This window comes from Myotis yumanensis, unplaced genomic scaffold, assembly GCF_028538775.1.
Source record: "Myotis yumanensis isolate MYYU_CA2020_CCGP unplaced genomic scaffold, mMyoYum1.0.hap1 SCAF_18, whole genome shotgun sequence".
In the NCBI taxonomy this organism is placed as follows: Eukaryota; Metazoa; Chordata; class Mammalia; order Chiroptera; family Vespertilionidae; genus Myotis; species Myotis yumanensis.
The window spans coordinates 9,449,459-9,469,471 of NW_027223769.1; the positions used below are offsets into that span (position 1 = coordinate 9,449,459).

General features: G+C 40.5%; 1 protein-coding gene and 1 pseudogene across 2 annotated transcripts in view; one reads left to right on the plus strand and one right to left on the minus strand.

The window, feature by feature from the left end:
- The window catches only part of LSM14A (LSM14A mRNA processing body assembly factor), an 80,034-nt gene that overhangs the window by 59,655 nt on the left and 366 nt on the right, over window positions 1–20,013 (minus strand). The gene's annotated exons all lie outside the window — the stretch shown is intronic.
- LOC138996846 (elongation factor 1-beta pseudogene) lies at window positions 11,445–12,113 on the plus strand (annotated as a pseudogene).

Below are 20,013 nucleotides of genomic sequence, written 5' to 3' on the forward strand. Positions count from 1 at the left end.
GGTCACCTCCTGCAGAGGGAGGCCAGACTATGGCTTAGGCCCCCTTCCCTGAGGGCTCCCAGACTGTGAGAGGGGGCAGGCCAGCTGAAGGACAACCCCCCCAATGCACGAATTTTCATGCACCAGGCCTCTAGTATACAATGTACAATAACCATTCAGTGACATTTAGTATAGTTATAATGTTGTGTGACCACCACCTCAGTTTCAAATTTTTTTCGTGGCCCTAGAGTATGCCTACTCATTAAGTAATCCCTCCCCATTACCTCCTACCCCCAGTAACCACTAATCTGCTTTTCCTACCCTGGATAATTAAGGGAACATACAATTTGAGACATTTTGTGTCTGGCTTCTTTTACTTAGCATAATGCTTTGTAGTTTCATTCCAATTAACATGTATCAGCATTTCCTTTTTATGACTGAACTAGAGGCCTGGTGCATGAATTCATGTATGGGTGGTGTCCCGAGGGGGAAACCGGGACACGATCGGCCCTCTGGGCAGGCAGTGGGATGCCCTTGCCGGCCTGGAATCCGGATCTGTCCCACTGACGTTCACACTGGTTGTCAGGGGCCACCTGGCAATCGCTTTTATATCCTTTCTTCCTTGCAGAGCGTCTAGGGAGGGGAAGCGGCCATGGTGTCCGAGGCCGACTTCCAGGAGGCTGACGGCGCTGTCAGGATCGTGCCGGCGGCTCTGGTCCGTCAGTGCCTGGCCCATTCTCTGGAGATTGGGCCTGCAAGACTACTAAGGGAATGAGTAACTGCCGCTGGGCGGGTGGGCCACCGAGACGGGTCGGTCAACTAAGCGGTGCTCCTGCTGTGGGAGTGCACTGATCACCAGGGGGCAGCTCCTGTGTTGAGTGTCTGCCCCCTGGTGGTCAGTGCATGTCATAGCAACTGGTCATTCTGGTCGTTTGGTCACTTAGACTTTTATATGCTACCAGAGGCCTGGTGCATGAAATTCGTGCACAGGGTGTGTGTGTGTGTGTGTGTGTGTGTGTGTGTGTGTCCCTCAGCCCAGCCTGCACCCTCTTCAATCTGGGACCCCTAGGGATCGAGCCTAAACAGGTAGTCAGACATCCCTCTCACAATCCAGGACTGCTGGCTCCAAATCGCTCACCTGCCTGCCTGAATGCCCGTAACCACTTCTGCCTGCCAGCTTGATCACCCCCTAACCGCACTCCTGCTAGCCTGATCGATGCCTAACTGCTCCCTTGTTGGTCCAATTGCCCCTAACTGCCCTCCTCTGCAGGCCTGATTGCTCCCACCGGACCTCCCTTGCAGGCCTGGTCCCTCCCAACTACCCTCCCCTGCCGGCCATCTTGTGTCCACATGAGAGTGGCCATCTTTGACCACATAGGGGTGGCCATCTTGTGTGTTGGAGTGATGGTCAATTTGCATATTATGCTTTTATTAGATAGGATATTAGAGGCCTGATGCACGAAAATCATGCAAGAGTAGGCCTTTCTTTCCACGGCTGCCGGCACTGGCTTCTTTCCGGCACCTGGGTCCCGGGCTTCCCTCACAGCCCCGGCTTTGTCTGGAAGGTCATCCAGAAGGACGTGCGGCTAGAGAGAAGAGTTGCAGTGACCAACTTCCCCATACAGTATCTATATTATAAAATACCAAAGCTTTCTAAATTTAATGTTATAAACATATACATAAGTATACTTAGTACCCCCAAGTGAAATCATTAATATTTTCCACAAGCCTTAATTTTTGAGACAAATTCAAAATTATAAATTAGACTCTGATAGCAATTGATAAAGAAGAAAAGCAAATCTGTTGAAGACCAAAATGTGACAGCAATAAACAAGACTAAATTAGTTAAGAAATGCCCAAAAGTAAGGAAAATAAGGCTAAGTTCAAATAAAAAATTAGAATAAAATCTATGATGTAGTTTTAGTTAAAACTCCTCAAGTATCAGTTGTAAGAATTGGTCCAAACCCACTTATCCTAATCTAAGTTCCAACCAAGCTCATTATTCTCAATACATAGAGCAGGTTTTCTGTCCTCTACTGTAGCTCCTCCCCATATCCAACCCATCCTAAATTTCAGCTTTAGACACTACTTTACTACTTGTATTTGTCAGGGTTCTCCAGATAAACAGAACCAACATGATGCACACACACACATATTTATTTTAAAGAATTGGCTGTGAAAACCCAAAATCTGCATCATAGGCTGGCAGGCTGGAGATCTAAGAAAGAGTTGCAGTTGGAGTCCAAAGGTGGTCTGCTGACAGAATTCTTTCTTACTCTGAGGAAGTCAGTCTTTGTTCTAGTAAGACCTTCAACTGATTAGATGAGGCTCATCTCCATCATGGAGGGAAATCTGTTTCACTCAGAGTCTATAGACTTAAATATTAATCTCATCCAAAAGAACACCTTTACAGAAACATCCAGAATATTTGACCAAATATCTGGGCACTGTGGCCCAGCCAAATTGACACAAAATTTACCATCACATAACTCTACCAGTGATATTTCCACGTGGAAATAATATGAAATAATATGTTCTTCACGCTTCCTTGCAGTCTTCTGGGAAAGACCCTTATATTTCTTCCTTCCTTCCTTTCTTTTTTTTTTACAACATACATAGACTTCATTTACTTGATTGAAAGCATTCTTATGGTACATATGATGTTTTACATAGTTGATCTCTACTTTGTTCACACTGACTTCAGTGAGTTGTATTTGGGTTTCTATGCTCAAAACCCCACTCAATTGCTGCTGTGGCTGTTGGTTTGCTTTCTTTTAGGACCAAGGTGGGTACTTTCACATAAAATCTTATTTTTAATTCCTTCTCTGGTGATTCTTTCCTGGATTTTTAGCTTTGCATAATTATACCTACAACAGAACCAGCATCGTAAAGTCACCAAGATAAATCCTCCTACTCCAACACCACACAATCTTTTAATTCCACTATCTAATAAAAAATGTCCAAGGCCAGCTACAACAGATCCTAACGAAGCATGCAATACCAAGTCCTGTGCACAGGAAATATTCTTGACATCTAAAATTCCTAGGAACTTAAAGGGCTTCCCCTTCCCATGCTCACCAGGCTTCAGCAGGTGGCCACAGGGACAAAGCGGGTGGCCACATGGATACGTCAGTGCCTCCAGCTCCACCCTGTCTCCACCAAGGGACACTGCCTGCGGAACCCCCATATTTTTCTTTTCACCCAGAGTCATCTCCCATAATTATAGATTTGAGACCTTGCTCCGTTAATTAACTCCTCTCATTTGGAACTTTACTTGCTTCCTCCATGCAAGATTCTTCCCCCTGAATTACTAATACATGTAGATTTACTCAGACATTATCTTTTCCTCAACCATGAGAATTTCAGACTGAGTGTAAGATAACAATTACTAGTGATAATAAGAATTTAGGGAGAGAGGCATGAAGAGAGAATTGTAAAACAAATTTTAAAAAAATTTAACAATTTAGATGGTGATACAATAACAAAAGTAATAATACAAAAACACATTTAGAAGAATCTCTTTGAAATTGTAGATAAGAAAGATCTTGAAACATTTCTATAAATCATAGAATGGCAAAAGAAAATAGATTTATATTCATTATTACCAATCTGAGAGAATACAATATCCTTAACACTGTCTTCATTTATCATACTGTCTTTTTCTATGAAATACTAAGTTATTCCACTATGCATTTTCTGACCAAGGAAAATTTTCAGAAATAATAACCCTTCATGTGATCAACAGTTAATTTGCCATATACAAAGAATACAACGAAGGAAAAGATACTGAAATAATAAGAAAAGCTGATAAGCACACACAGAAAAGAGAAGATAAAATGAGAACATGGGTGCACCTAACACTTCCTAGCTAGGACAATCAGGGAATGCTTTGCAGGACTAATAATGTTCAAGCAAAATCCAAAAGGATAAACCTGATTCCCTCCTGATCCATTCCCAATTTGGTTGATAGAAACCACTATATGCACCACTGCCCAATTCCTCTCTGTTTCTTGTCCAATTATTAAAGAAATATATTTTTATTGATTTCAGAGAGGAAGAGAGGGGGGAGAGAGATAGAAACATCAATGAGAGAAAATCATTTGATAGGCTGCCTCCTGCATGCCTCCTACTGGGGACCAAGTTTGCAATACGGGCATGTGCCCTGACCAGGAATCAAACTGTGACCTTCTGGTTCATAGGTTGATGCTCAACCACGGAGCAACACCAGCTAGGCTTGTCCAGTCCATTTTTAAAAGTCCAACCCAGCCGAAACCGGTTTGGCTCAGTGGATAGAGCGTCGGCCTGTGGACTGAAGGGTCCCAGGTTCGATTCCGGTTAAGGGCATGTACCTGGGTTGCGGGCACATCCCCAGTAGGAGATGTGCAGGAGGCAGCTGGTCGATGTTTCTCTCTCATCGATGTTTCTGACTCTCTATCTCTCTCCCTTCCTCTCTGTAAAAAATCAATAAAATATATTTAAAAAAAAAAAAAAAAAGTCCAACCCATTCTCTAATTTCTCATGTATCTGTTCCTTCCTCTCGATTTTAACTAATTTAGGCCTACATTTTCTCTTAAAAGATTCCAACTGAGCCTGGCTGGCATGGCTCAGTGGTTGAGCATTGACTTACGAACCAGGAGGTCACAGTTCAATTCCTGGTCAGGGCACATGCCCAGGTTTGGCACTTGATCCCAGCTGGGGGCATGCAGGAAGCAGCCGATAAATGATTTTCTCTCATAATTTTTATATATATATTTTTTTTTCTCCCTTCTTCTCTGAAATCAATAAAAAAGTTAAAAAAAAAAAAAAGATTCCAACTGACTTCACTACTGTCAGCTTCCACCCTCACCCCCAATCAAATTTTACACTAATTTCCTAAAGCTGTATTCTGGAATGCCACTTTATTGGCTAAACTCTTTCAATGATTCCCTATAACACACCAAGAAAACTCAGACTTGTTAGCATGTCATTCAAATGACAAACTGAGTAAGATAAATTTATCAGAAGAAGCTAAATAAAAAGGGACTTGGGGGATAGGGGTTCCTAAATCTGTTATCTGACACATTTTTCATCAGCACTTGAGCCTTCCAGATCTGTTCTTCTCTTTCCTTTGTGACTTCTAGCATAATTTGTTGCATTGCTCACTTCTTCAACAGTCATGTAAAGAGTAGGGGAAGAGCATCCCAATTCAAAGGAACCTTATGATAGATGCAGTATCCTCAAGAACCTTGGTCTGTATTGCTCTTTTGTTTCCTAGCATCTAGCATAGTGTCTAGCATGTAATCATAGTTGGCACTCAGTAATTCTCCTGTATTAATAGCTTATCAAATAATAAGCACCAGGCAGATACCAGCTTTCCCTCTATTTCCCCCATTTGCTTCAGGCTATCTTTAGTGTGGTAGATTACCTGTGATCTTAATTGTGTCTAGGTTTCTCCAGAATCTCTCTTATGCTCTCCAGAGAGTACCAGAGCTCAAGAGGAGTAGCTATCCAATTATATAAAATGCAAGAGGGGATTGGAAATATCACCACTATTGAAAAAAATTGAGTTAATCTTCCAGTTTTTAATTCCATCTTCACCCCTAATTACTTCAGTATTCTAGTTTCTATTAGCACCTGGTGATGCCAATTCCTGAGCCTTTTAGAAGTTTGGGTGGAAATCAAGTCACTTATTGGCTTTACCCACGGCCTCCTTATATTGCAGCTTTCTCAATTATGCTAAGAAGTCATTTAAACTCATCCATTTGCTTTTCAGCCTCCAAAACTGTGTTGTCTCCTGTGAAAATTGACTCTGTCCTTTACGGGTTTATGCCTTTTAAAAAGAAGTCACTCTCATGAAGTTTTACTAGGATTTATCAGCAGGAAGAAAAAGTATGTCCAATCTGTAATCTAAATTTAATCTTGAGTGAAGCTGCTTTCAGTTGATCATTATTCCTTGTGGTTGGTTTTTTATTGTAATCTCCCAAACTATAAAACCAAGAGACAGAGATATGAATACACGACATAAGGAAAGAAGATAAATGCATTCAATAAAAATTAACACACACACACACACACACACACACACACACACGGTGGGAGGGACAGAAACAAAACAGAAACTAATCTGAGAGTCAAAAAGAGAGAAACACAGATAGACAGGCAGACAATTTATTATGTTAAAGAGACTTAACTCTTCAGATTTACAAGATCCACAGAGAACCACTCAGGAAAAACACACACCAGTGTTGTAACACTTCTGAACTCCAAGAATAAAATCTCCAGAGAGTAAGTGACTGAGAATCACACTGGCATTAGCAACACTAGAATGCTAGAAGGCAACAAACCAATAACCTCAAAGTTCTATAGAAAAAAGATTCTGAATTTGGAATAATATAGCTGACCAATCAATCAAGTAATCAAGAAAACCACAGGTTCACTAAGAAAATTTGCTACCCACACATTCCATGTTCTTTGTTTTTACAATGACAAAGATGCACTCAAGAAATATTGAGGGGAAAAGAGAATCAAGTAAAAGGCCAACACTGTAAACAAGAAACAGGAACCTCTGGGTATCTATAAATATACTGGTAAGAGATAATGGACCAGAATAGAGCAGCAGAGGTGGTAAGAGGTCAAATTATGGATATATTTTGAAAGTAGAGCTGATAGGATCAGAAACATATGAGGTATGAGAGGAACAAAGGACTTAAAGATGACTCAAAGGTTTTTGGTCTTACCAACTAAAAGAATAAGGTTGTCATTCAATTAGATGGAGAAACCTAATGGAGAAACAGGTTTGGGACATGTGGAATAGATGCCCAGTAGACATTTCTCCAGGTGATATTAATGAGGCAGTTTGATACATAGCAGGTTCTAGAATAACATCTTTTCATTTTAACATTGATGTTGTAGGAACTTAACTCTTGTTTATATCAATTAGCCTACAGTATAATTGGTTTCATTATACACTGTTTCACTTAAAGTCACAGAACCCACTGACAACCTTAAGTGAGGATTTACTGTACAAATCAGGAGTTAAGAGAAGAGGTCCAGGTTAGAGATAATAGTAATGTATAGATAGTATTTGAAGCCATGAACTAGATGAGATCAAGAGAAGAATACAGATGATAAAATAAGTAAATAATTTTTCTAGTTTTCATTGACTTTAGAGAGAGGAAGGGAGAAGGAAGAAGAGAGAAACATCCATTAGTTGCCTCCCACATGCACCCTGACCAAGGATCAAACCGGAAATCTTGGTATGTACCCTGACAGGGAATTGAACCAGTGACCTTTTTGGTGCATGGGATGATAACCAACCACCAAGTCATACTGGCCAGAATGTAAGTAATTTTTTAAGAGAGGGAGATAGAGAGAAAGAACCAACTAACCCTGGAACTCTCCAACATTTAGAGGTTTAAGAACTGAAGAATCAACAAAGGAGACTGAGATGCAAACAGTTGAGGTCTGAGACAAAAATCAGAATGATGTCAAGTGAAGAAAGTGTTTCAAGCCATAACCGGTTTGGCTCAGTGGATAGAGCGTCGGCCTGCGGACTGAAGGGTACCAGGTTCGATTCTGGTCAAGGGCATGTACTTTGGTTGTGGGCACATCCCCAGTAGGGAGTGTGCAGGAGGCAGCTGATGATGTTTCTCTCTCATCTATGTTTCTAACTCTCTATCCCTCTCCCTTCCTCTCTGTAAAAAAAATCAATAAAATATATTAAGAAAAAAAAAAGGAGAAACCAAGATGGCAGCATAAGTAAACACTGGAGTTTGCTGCCTCGCACAACCACTTCAAAAATACAACTAAAAGACGGAACGGACATCACCCAGAACCACAGGAAGGCTGGCTGAGGGGAAATTCTTCAACTAGAAGGAAAGAGAACAGCATACCGAGGCTCAGAGGAGGCGCAGTGCGGAAAATACAAAGGTGCGGAGGTGCGCGTGGAGGGGGCTGGTGGCTGAGGGCGCGGTTGTCGTTTTCAATCAGGAGGGAGTCTCAGGCTCTGAGCTCCAGATCCGGGCGAGTCTCTAGGGACCCAGACTCAAATGGAAGAAGCGGGACTGTCTGGCAACAGTCGGAACGCGAGGGCAGCTTTCTCTCCGAGGTTTGCAGCAGTTGCTGGGACTCTGAGAGGCAGATCCTCTGGGGACGGGACTGAGAGCAGCCATAACTGCTCCCTCCGCCTGCCCTATTGATCCCCTGCAACCCGCCCCGCCCAAGCCCTGCGCAGAGCCATTTGCCGGATAGCCTCAGGCAAAGGCTAGATTAGCACCTCCCCAGAGGACAGAAGTTTTCCCACTGCAGACACAGCTGATTCTCACAGCCAGTTTGCCTGGAGGTCAAATCCCCCTAGTATTAACTACAACAATCAAGGCTTAACTACAACAAGACTGCGCACAAAGACCACAAGGGGGTGCACCAAGAAAGCATAAAAAATGTGGAGCCAAAGAAACAGGACAAAATTGTCAATGGAGGGTATTGAGTTCAGAACCACACTTTTAAGGTCCCTCAAGAACTGTCTAGAAGCCGCCGATAAACTTATTGAGATCTACAAGAAATCTAATGAGACCCTCGATGTTGTGATAAAGAACCAACTAGAAATTAAGCATACACTGACTGAAATAAAGAATATTATACAGACTCCCAACAGCAGACCAGAGGAGCGCAAGAATCAAGTCAAAGATTTGAAATGCGAAGAAGCGAGAAACACCCAACCGGAAAAGCAAAATGAAAAAAGAACCCAAAAATACGAAGATAGTGTAAGGAGCCTCTGGGACAGTTTCAAGCGTACCAACATCAGAATAATAGGGGTGCCAGAAGATGAGAGACAGCAAGACATTGAAAACCTATTTGAAGAAATAATAACAGAAAACTTCCTCTTCCTGGTGAAAGAAATAGACTTACAACTCCAGGAAGCGCAGAGAACCCCAAACAAAAGGAATCCAAAGAGGACCACACCAAGACACATCACCATTAAAATGCCAAGAGCAAAAGACAAAGAGAGAATCTTAAAAGCAGCAAGAGAAAGAAACTCAGTTACCTACAAGGGAATACCCATATGACTGTCAGCTGATTTCTCAACAGAAACCTTGCAGGCCAGAAGGGAGTGGCAAGAAATATTCAAAGTGAAGAATAGCAAGAACCTACAACCAAGAGTACTTTATCCAGCAAAGCTATCATTCAGAATTGAAGGTCAGATAAAGAGCTTCACAGATAAGGAAAAGCTAAAGGAGTTCATCACCACCAAACCAGTATTATATGAAATGCTGAAAGGTATCCTTTAAGAAGAGGAAGAAGAAGAAAAAGGTAAAGATACAAATTATGAACAACAATTATACATCTATCAACAAGTGAATCTAAGAATCAAGTGAATAAATAATCTGATGAACAGAATGAACTGTTGATTATAATAGAATCAGGGACATAGAAAGGGAATGGACTGACTATTCTTGGGGAGGGAAAGGGTGTGGGAGATGCGGGAAGAGACTGGACAAAAATCGTGCACCTATGGATGAGGACAGTGGGTGGGGAGTGAGGGCGGAGGGTGGGGTGGGAACTGGAAGGAAGGGAGTTATGGGGGGAAAAAAAGAGGAACAAATGTAATAATCTGAACAATAAAGATTTAATTAAAAAAAAAAAGAAAAGGTTTCAAGGTGAAAAGACCAATTGTGCAGTATATTGCTGATCTGTCAAGTAGACTGAGGATTAGAAACAACTAATGGATTTAGCAACACAGAAGTCTTTGGTAACCTTGATAAGAACAGTTTCTTACTTATGGGAATAAAAACCCTAAATAAAGTGGATTCAAAAAATAATAAAAACAGGTGGTGCAGAAAACTTCAAGAAGTACTGGTATAAAGGATAGAACTAGAAGATGAAAAAGAGGAAATGCTGTTAAGAGTAGTAGTGTCTTATTGTTGCTGTTTTAAAATATGGGTGAAACAATAGCCTATCTGTAAAAAGACAGAAAAAATCTGGTAGAGAAGGAAAAGCTGAATATATAGGAGAGTAGAAAATTGCTGGAATAGTGTTCTTGAATCATCAAGAGGGGATGACACCTACTGTACAAGTAAACGGTGGCCTTAAAGAGAAGAACAGTTTGTCTATATTGAGAGACAAGGTTGCCATTTTGGGCACAGATGCAGGTAACTGGTAGGTCGAGCTCATCAAAATTCGCATGTTTGCTCTTTTTCTCTCATTAAAATAGGAAGCAACGTTCACAGGCTGAAAGCAAAGATGGGGGGAGGTGTGAAGGTCTGAGGAAAACAGAAGAAATGTAATAGTCATGCAGAAAAATGGAATGAACTATGGAAATATAGTATGACTATGGGGTTAGTGAATATATATTTAGAGTGAAACTGATGTCTAGGTTGATTTAATTAACAATGAGATAGCTACTCTATTAAGTGCTACAATAAACTAGTTACTTTTGATACTAGCTATTAATTTTCAGAATGACTCTGAAAGATGGGCATTATTATACTTATTTAAAAAAATAAAGAAGTTAGAGCTAAGGTTAAATACGTTGTCCAAGATCAAAGAGCTACCAAGTATTCAACTGGCCTTTTGGGTCACATTTTCTTCCAGAAACAAACACACACTCTACAAAATGAGAATAAGAACCTTGTGAATAAAATATTCTACAGATCACACTTTGCCCATTACAATTTTTTACTTCAATGACATCGTTTTAAAAATGGTTCATTAAAGTGTTACTTTAAAGCATCATAGAGAAAATAAAATGTAAATTATTCCTATAGAGAGCATCTTCTACATGGAGTAATACATTCAAGTTAAATCATCTGCACTACTGCTATTATGTCATGCACATAGCAAGATAAGATTTCTTTACTCTTTCTTCTACTACTATATTTTTTTTCAGGCTTTATGCTGTTTTCCTACTTCTGATTCATGGTTTATTTTACTCCACTCGAAAATACACAGTTAATTTTGGCACCTGACTTCAGACTCCCATAATTACCAAGTACTTCTATGGACTATAAAGCAACAATAAACTGTTTCCAAGGCTCCAAGTTCTGACAACCTGATTAAATAGGGCAAACCAAAAGAAATCACAGCTTGCAGTTTCACTAGATCTTTGACATTCTAGGTAGTGATTTTATGAACTGCTAATTTTAGGTCTCCAACTCCTGTGAGAATGCAAAAAATCAATATAGCACTTCACAGGTATTGCATCCATCATATCAAACTCTTCCACTCACTCACTGTAATTTATGACTAAGTGGCTAATTAACAATCAAGAAGTGGGTAAGCTATGCCAATGGGCAATACTTAGAAGATAATTATGGAAATACTCTATTACTAGTTTACCCTTTTTTATATTCCTCCATCAATTCCTTGATTTTAAGGACAAATCATTTTAAAAGCAGCTAGCTTAGCTTTTTCCCCTCTTAGCGCTCGATAGCGATAGCCCGTGTTCCGCTTTCCTCTGCTGCCACCCAGCCCCTGGGTCAGCCAATGCCATGGGCTTTGGAAACCTCAAAAGCCCCTCCGGCCTCCAGGTGCTCAACAACTACCTGGCGGACAAGAGCTACATCAAGGGGTATGTGCCATCCCAAGCAGACGTGGCAGTGTTCGAAACAGTCTCTGGCCCACCACCTGCCACATCAAGTCTTATGAAAAGGAGAAAGCCAGCCTGCCCGGAGTGAAGAAAGCTTTGGGCAAGTATAGCCCTGCTAATGTGGAAGACACCACAGGAAGTGGAGTTACCGACAGAAAAGATGACGACTACGACATTGACCTCTTTGGATCTGACGATGAGGAGGAAAGCGAAGAAGCAAAGAGGCTAAGAGAAGAACGCCTTGCACAATATGAATCAAAGAAAGCCAAAAAATCTGCACTTGTTGCCAAGTCTTCCATCTTATTAGATGTGAAACCTTGGGATGATGAGACAGATATGGCAAAATTAGAGGAGTGTGTCAGGAGCATTCAAGCAGATGGCTTGGTCTGGGGCTCTTCTAAACTGGTTCCAGTGGCATATGGAATTAAAAAGCTTCAAATACAGTGTGTAGTGGAAGACGATAAAGTTGGACATGCTAGAGGAGCAGATCACTGCTTTTGAGGACTATCAGTATATGCAGTCCATGGACGTGGCTGCTTTCAACAAGATCTAAAATCCATCCTGAATCAGTGCCCTTAAATAAAAGCTTGAAAGATAAAAAAAGAAAAAAGAAAAAGAAAGAAAAGCAGCTAGCTTATATAATCACTAGAGGCCCGGTGCATGAATTCATACACCGGTGAGGTCCCTCAGCCTGGCCTGCGGGGATTGGCCAAAACTGGCTCTCCAACATCCCCCAAGGTGTCCCGGATTGCGAGGGCCCAGGCCAGGCCGAAGGACCCCAATGGTGCATGATCGGGGCCGGGGAGGGACTGCAGGAGGGCTCCAGGGCATGTGTGGCCCATCTCACCCAATCCCAATCGGCCGGACCCCAGCAGCAAGTTAACCTACCGGTCAGAGAGTCTGCCCTCTGGTGGTTAGTGTGCGACTGGTTGAATGAATGGTCGGACACTTAGTATATTAGGCTTTTATCAGATAAGGATTCTTCTTCACAAAGTTTCTTTTCCTACTGCAGTGGCAATCTGGTTTTCATTTGAGTAGTGGATTATCCAGGTACAGCTAACTAAATATGTTAGATATAAATTTCATTCATCTTAGCCCTTTTATTTAAACAATGTTAAAATTTATGTGTACTTCCTTGAATTTTGAAATTCCCATAATTAGAAATCTTCAGTAACTACAAATATCCTTTCATTTATTCTAATATTTGCCAAGAGCTTGCTATGTACCAGATACTAAAGATAGAACAATGAATGAGACAAAAATCCTGATTTCATGGAGCTTCCACTCTGGGGGGAATTTCTTGGTATCCAGGATCTAATATATGCTTGGGCATTATATTCACATACATAATTGGAAATATTCCACAAACTATTCATGTATGTCACAACTTTGCAAGTCCCTCAAATATCCTGAATTGATTCTTGAAAATTACAACTGAGCCAGGCCGGTGTGGCTCAGTGGTTGAGGTCACTGTTCAATTTCCGGTTGGGGCATATGCCTGGGTTTCAGGCTCGATCCTCAGTGTCGGTGTACAGGAGGTAGCTGATTGATGATTCTCTCTCAACACTGATGTTTCTCTCTCTCCCTCTCCCTTTCTCTCTGAAATCAATTTTAAAAATATTAAAAAAGAAATTACAATTGAGCTTGAGCCATAAGATTAAACTGTCTCCCCAATAATATAAATTTTCTCATAAGATTATATCCTCTTGTACCCCAATTCTCCAAAATTGGTTACTTTTTTGGAAGGGGAGAGGGCAATGTATGTTAGGTGTTTTATTTTTAAAGAGAAATACAATTGTGAACAAGGAAAAGTATTATTTGGAGATATGCCTAAGAGATTTCTACAAGGTTAACAAACTAAATGTTAAATGGTTTACATTTACTCATTCATTAAAGAAACATTTGTTCATCCCAGGAGCTCATTCTATGGGGGAGGAAAGGTGAAGACTGATAATAGACATATACAAATAAGCAAGGAAGATTACATGTAGGTCATGATCAGTGCTAGGAATAAAATACACTCAGAGATATGACAAGGACAAACTACAATTCAGACATCAAAGTCTTTCTAGGTTGTCTTTAAAACTTCCTGACATTCATTTAGAAGATTCTGAGTATCAAAGCCTATCAAACTTACCTAATTTCATTTTTATAGAATTAAGAGCTAGTCTGTGAAATCTCTAGCAAAAAATAAAGGACATTATCCATTTAGCAATATGTTTGGGGTTAGGTTTTTTTATTAGCTCTAGTGTGACTTATCACCCAAACTAAAATACTTATCACCCAAACTAAAATACTTTCAAGAGAGAAAATGGATGTTCTGCCTAGCCAGTGTGGTTCAGTGGATTGAGCATCATCCCATGCACCAAGAAGTCACTGGTTCAACTCCCGGTCAGGCCACATGCCCAGGTTGTGAGCTCAATCCCCAGTAGCGAGTGTGTAGGAGGCAGCTGATTGATGCTTCTCTCATTCTCAAAATCAATTTTAAAAAACATAATAAAAATATTTTTTAAAAAGGGATGCCCTAATATTTATATCAGACCACAGGCACAAACAAGGACTTTCCACCAGGGCAAACAAGTCCATATGGTCACCCTAATCTAACATAACTAGCCCAAAATTTTAAGAGTATTTTACAGTTCCTGAAGAATTTAAATTATAAGTAATATCTGGAACTATAAAATACTTTTGAAATTTTGGGCTAGTTATGTTAGATGTGGTATATAATCAGGGGGACCATATAAACCAAGTGAATCCCTTACTAAATTTAAAGATTTAAATATCTCACACAATACACGTCAACTTCAGGTGCACTGTAGACCAAAATGTGAAAAGACAAAGCAAGACATTTTGAAGAGACCATTAAAGTATATCCATGATCTCGGAAGAGGGGAAAATTCCTGTAAAAAAACAAAGGAAGAAAGGGAGGGAGGGAAACACTGGCCATAAAGAAAAAGAATGATGAACATGTTTGTATCAAAATGAAGAAATTCTCTGTTCACCAAAAGAAACCATTAAGTAACAAAAATTATTTACATCAGATACATCCAGTAAAAGATTCATATTCAAAAGACCCAACTCTGGAAAAATACATGAATTTCAATAGAAAAATGGTCAAAAAATTTCAAAGGCATTTCATGAAAGATGAAATCCAAATGACCAAGATATGAAAAGGTATGCACCTCATCTGTAATTAGGGAAATCAGTTACACTACATACCGACCAGACTGACTAGAATTAAAATATCTGATCCTAAGTATTCCTTGTTGATGAGGGATGTGGAATAATTAGAACTCTCATATACTAATAACTGAAACAAAAACTAGAAAACTACTTTGGAAAACTACTTGGCATTACCTAATAAAGACAACATATTCCTCATGATCCTGCAATTCAAAGAATATAACCTCAAGAAAATGACATAAACGTGCATCAGTGCACTTAAACACAATGTTCATAAAGGCATTCATAGTAGCCAAAAAACCTGTAAACATCAATCGCAGAATATCCAAAATAACTGCAGAATAGATAAACCCTGTGTTAGTTATGATGCAATACTATGTCACAACAAAACCCAAAATGAAAAACAGGGTGAGCAAAAGTAGGTTTACAGTTGTAAGCACATGAAACACAAGTTTATTTATTTTTAAAAAAATATATTTTTATTGATTTCAGAGAGGAAGGAAGAGGGAGTGATAGAAACATCAATGATGAAAGAGAATCATTGATTGGCTGCCTCTTGCACAACCCCTACTGGGGATCAAGCCGGCAACCTGGGCATATGCCCTTGACCAGAATCGAACCTGGGGCTCTTCAGTCCACAGGCCGACACTCTATCCCAGGGGTCCTCAAACTACGGCCCGTGGGCCACATGCAAATACAAATATTGTATTTGTTCCTGTTTTGTTTTTTTACTTCAAAATAAGATATGTGCAGTGTGCATAGGAATTTGTTCATATTTTTTTTTTTCAACTATAGTCCAGCCCTCCAACAGTCTGAGGGACAGTGAACTGGCCCCCCGTTTAAAAAGTTTGAGGACCCCTACTCTATCCACTGAGCCAAACCAGCTAAGGCCACAAGTTTATTCCTGTATTTATTTTTTATTCTTGTACTAGAGGCCCAGTGTATGAATTCGTGCACCAGTGGGATCCCTCGGCCTGGCCTGTGGGATTAAGCTGAAACAGCTTTCTGACATCCCGAGGGGTCCCAGATTGCAAGAGGGCGCAGGCCAGGAACCTCACAGGTGCACGATTGGGGCCGATTGGGGCCGGGAAGGGATTCGGGAGGTTGGCCAGCCAGGGAGGGGCCAAAGGAGGGCTTCAGGACATGTCCAGCCCATCTCGTTCAGCCGGACCACAGCAGCAAGCTAACCTACCGGTCAGAGCGTCTGCCCCCTGGTGGTCAGTGCACATCACAACGAGCGGTTGAGAGGCCTCAGCATTTCATTAGCATATTATGCTTTGATTGGTTGAATGGATGACTAGACACTTAGCATATTAGGCTTTTATTATATAGGATTATATATTTTTCCTTAACAACTATAAACCTACTTTTACAACCCCTTTATATACAAGATGATTCCATGTATGTAAGGTTAAAAAATGGTCAAAACTAAACTCTATTATTTAGGGATATAAACTCAGATGAAACTATAAATGTCAGAATAACATTTACATCTAGCTTAAGAGGGTGGTAGTCATGATGGGAAGATGCAGGGTGTGGAAGTCTTCTCAGATGTTGATAATGTCTGTTTTGCCCTGGGTGGTATTTACAAGGTTCTCTGTTTAAAAATACTGCCCAGTTGGGACCTGCGTACAGGATGTTATATCATGTTCCTAGAAGGGCACTTGAAGGAAATCTATGGAATGGCTACCACATTGCAACTGGCAGTGGTGACAACACCTGCAAAGTACGGGATCTTCGACAGCGGCACTGCATCTATACCATCCCTGCTCATCAGATTTTAGTGACTGGTGTCAAGTTTGAGCCTATCCATGGGAATTTCTTGCTTACTGGTGCCTATGAAAACACAGCCAAGATCTGGACCCATCCAAGCTGGTTCCCACTGAATACTTTGGCTAGCCATGAAGGCAAAGTAATAGGCCTAATTTCTTTTATGGGCAGCTTATAGCCACTTGCTCATATGACAGGACCTTCAAGCTCTGGATGGCTGAATAGGCACGACCATAGAAAATGGACTCAAACCTCAAGCTCTCCCTTAAGAGCCATTTTGTTCTATCATGTTTGCTGCCAATTACCATGTATAGACCCTCAGTAGATTGGATTCTATGTCAGCCCCTACTTCAAGCAGGCAGTCCAGTTCCTGAGTGCTGGTGAACCCCTTTCATGCTTAAATTTTAATGTCATCTTCAAGCCCTGCCAGTAACTATGTAGACAATTGTTTTTATTAATCTTTTGTTTGAACACCCTGTTGCCTTCCTCACAGCACTCAGGATTGTGGCTAGCTCCATTTTTAATTCTTGAAACTTGGCTTTCTATTACATGGTACATGCTTTAGGACTACATGTGACCCAGGGAGCAAGGTGGCTGGACTGCAGTCTGGGAGCCCTCGAATAAAGAGGCACATCTCACCACATACTGGTTAAACAATGCCTGACAAAGCAAGAACCTTGCCTCTGCCCTGAGAATGGGAGGTGAAGAGGTAGACCCACAGTGATGCTCAGAGTTATGCATACACTTCCTGTTGACTTCACTTGGAATGGTACCTGCAGTAGGGAGCTTCAGGAAGCTCAGAAAAGATCATTTGTCTTGTTGGAAAATGTCTTCCATTTTTCTTTGAAGTTTGGCATCTTTGTGTTACCCCAAAGCTAGACCATTGTATCAAGATTCAATGAAATTTTTAGAAAGCTAAAAAAGCAAACAAACAAAAAACTTCCCAGCCTATTTGGCTCAGTGGCTGAGCGTCCACCTATGAACCAGGAGGTCACGGTTTGAATCCTGGTCAGGGCACATGCCAGGTTGCGGGCTCAATCCCCAGTGTGCAGCATGCAGGAGGCAGCCAGCCAATGATTCTCTTTCATCATTGATGTTTCTATTTCTCTCTCCTCTCTGAAATCAGTAAAATATATTTTTAAATTTTTTTTCTACGTATCATTTCAACATGTGTGGTTATATTTCCAAGTAGGAAAAGGAAAATACTCTCCTCAGAGGGGATAAAAACAAAATTAACATCCTAAAGAAAATTTTAAGAATGTTACTCAAAGAGATGAACTCAATCTTCAGCTTAAAAAAAGTAATCGGGATCTCTAATTCCAAATGCATACTGTATCCTAAACTCTACAAATAAACTTTGAACTTTAATGTTAGAATGCCATTCTTCATCCAAATTTTGAAAAAGGTGGAATTTCAGATATCAAATGACTCAAGAAGTCATATAAATCCTATAATTTTAATATCAAACACCCCACTTCTAATTTTGAAACTTGAAATAAATGTCCAGTGTTGACTGGGCAATTATATAGCAATTTAATTCCAGTTTTTGCAAACAATTAAATTCCCAAACATATTAAATACTCATACTGATTTTTTAAAAAGCATACATTATATATGTAGGATTAAATAGCAAAGTCATATAAATTAAATGATTAAAAGTGTTTTTATTGTACTTATACCACATTTCTCAAGTCATGATACAAGGAACAAATTATGTTTGGCATATGAATTTAACTATTACAGATTAATAAAATGTTTATTGACTTTAGAAGCTGTTGAAAAGACAATTAAAAAATGTGAGCCATTAACAAAACATAGACTTTTTAGATTCTTGTATGTAAGAGTATATTCATAGATTTTTAAAAAGCTGGAGTTAATACATTAGAAATCTTAAAAATGTATAGATCTTTTCTTTGAGAAGAGTAAAGGTGGCACAGTCAACTAAGTCACTAAACTAACAAGATACCTTAAAATCCAGATTAGGTAAAACAGTGGTTTTTAAAAAGTTATTGAACCACTTTATTAAGGACTACTTTTTGCACCAAGAACATTAGAGAGTCTGTTTCATAATTTCATAAAGTCATGAAAACTAAAACATTATACAGCTAAATATCATCTGGGGGGAAAAAAATGAAAAGAACAGAAAAGGAAACAAAATAAGACTCCTTACCCAGGTATAAAATTTGCCCCAATGCCAGTGCTATTAAAAGGGATCTACCAGGGCATCCAAACATGTCATTAAATATTTGTTTGATATTATGAAGTTACTCTCTTACCAGTTAAAGATTCAATTTTTTAAAACAGATTTAGAAATTTTCTTCCTATCCCCGGACCTCCCCTACCAAGCTTCTTATTCCCTAAGTCTACCAGATGTGCTGTGTAAATTACCTTAGTTCAGCGGTTCTCAACCTGTGGGTCACGACCCCTTTGGGGGTCGAACGACTCTTTCACAGGGGTCGCCTAAGACCATCGGAAAACACATATATAATTACATATTGTTTTTGTGATTAATCACTATGCTTTAATTATGTTCAATTTGTAACAATGAAAATACATCCTGCATGTCAGATATTTACATTACGATTCATAACAGTAGCAAAATTACAGTTATGAAGTAGCATCGAAAATAATTTTATGGTTGGGGGTCACCACAACATGAGGAACTGTATTAAAGGGTCGCGGCATTAGGAAGGTTGAGAACCACTGCCTTAGTTAATTAGTGCTTCCCTCTCATAAGTATGCCAAACTTGTGAGATTTCTTTTATGATGAAGAGCTAAAAAGTTTATTTTCTTCTGGTTTCCTGGCGGAAAGAAGGCTCAGAGCACGCGAAACGGAAACAAAACCCACACACACTGTGGCTCTGCTAAATACTATAGGTAGGGCACCTCCTTCAACACCAAAGCTCCGGTCCCAGCGAGCCTCCGCTGGGGTGGTCAGCGCCCGCGGACCACGCACAGCCGCCTTCGGAACACCGGGCCTGGGCCAAGCTTGAACCCCGCTCCGCACAGGGTTTCAGAAACAAGGTCAATGCGAGTGCAGCAAGCACTTTTAAAGAGGTGGTTGCACAACAGGCTTAGGGAAGGATTCCGGTTTAACAGGTAAATACTACATAGGAGACAGGAGGGATGTGAGCTGCTCGAGACTGTCTGCATCACAGAACAAACCCAAAGTTTCAGCACATCACCTACAGTTCACCTGAGGAATATCGCAACAAATCGAAATTGAGAACGTGAGAAAATGGTGCTGCAGAATTAAGAAATCAGCACTAAATTCAAGCGAGGCGGAAAAATTCTTTACTACTCGGGCTTTTGTTTCGTGGAGACGACAGACCCCCGAATTTCAGAGTTGGAAGACACGTCTCTCCGCGTTCTCCTGCCCGTTCTGGGGCTTCAGGGCAGCCCCGCTCTGGGTCGCGTAGTTCCCGGATGGAAGGCACGGACCTCGGCAGTGGACGCCAGGGAGTCCTGGGGGAGGCCGCGGCCGGACCCGCCACGCCAGGGCCTGGGAACGGCCTCCC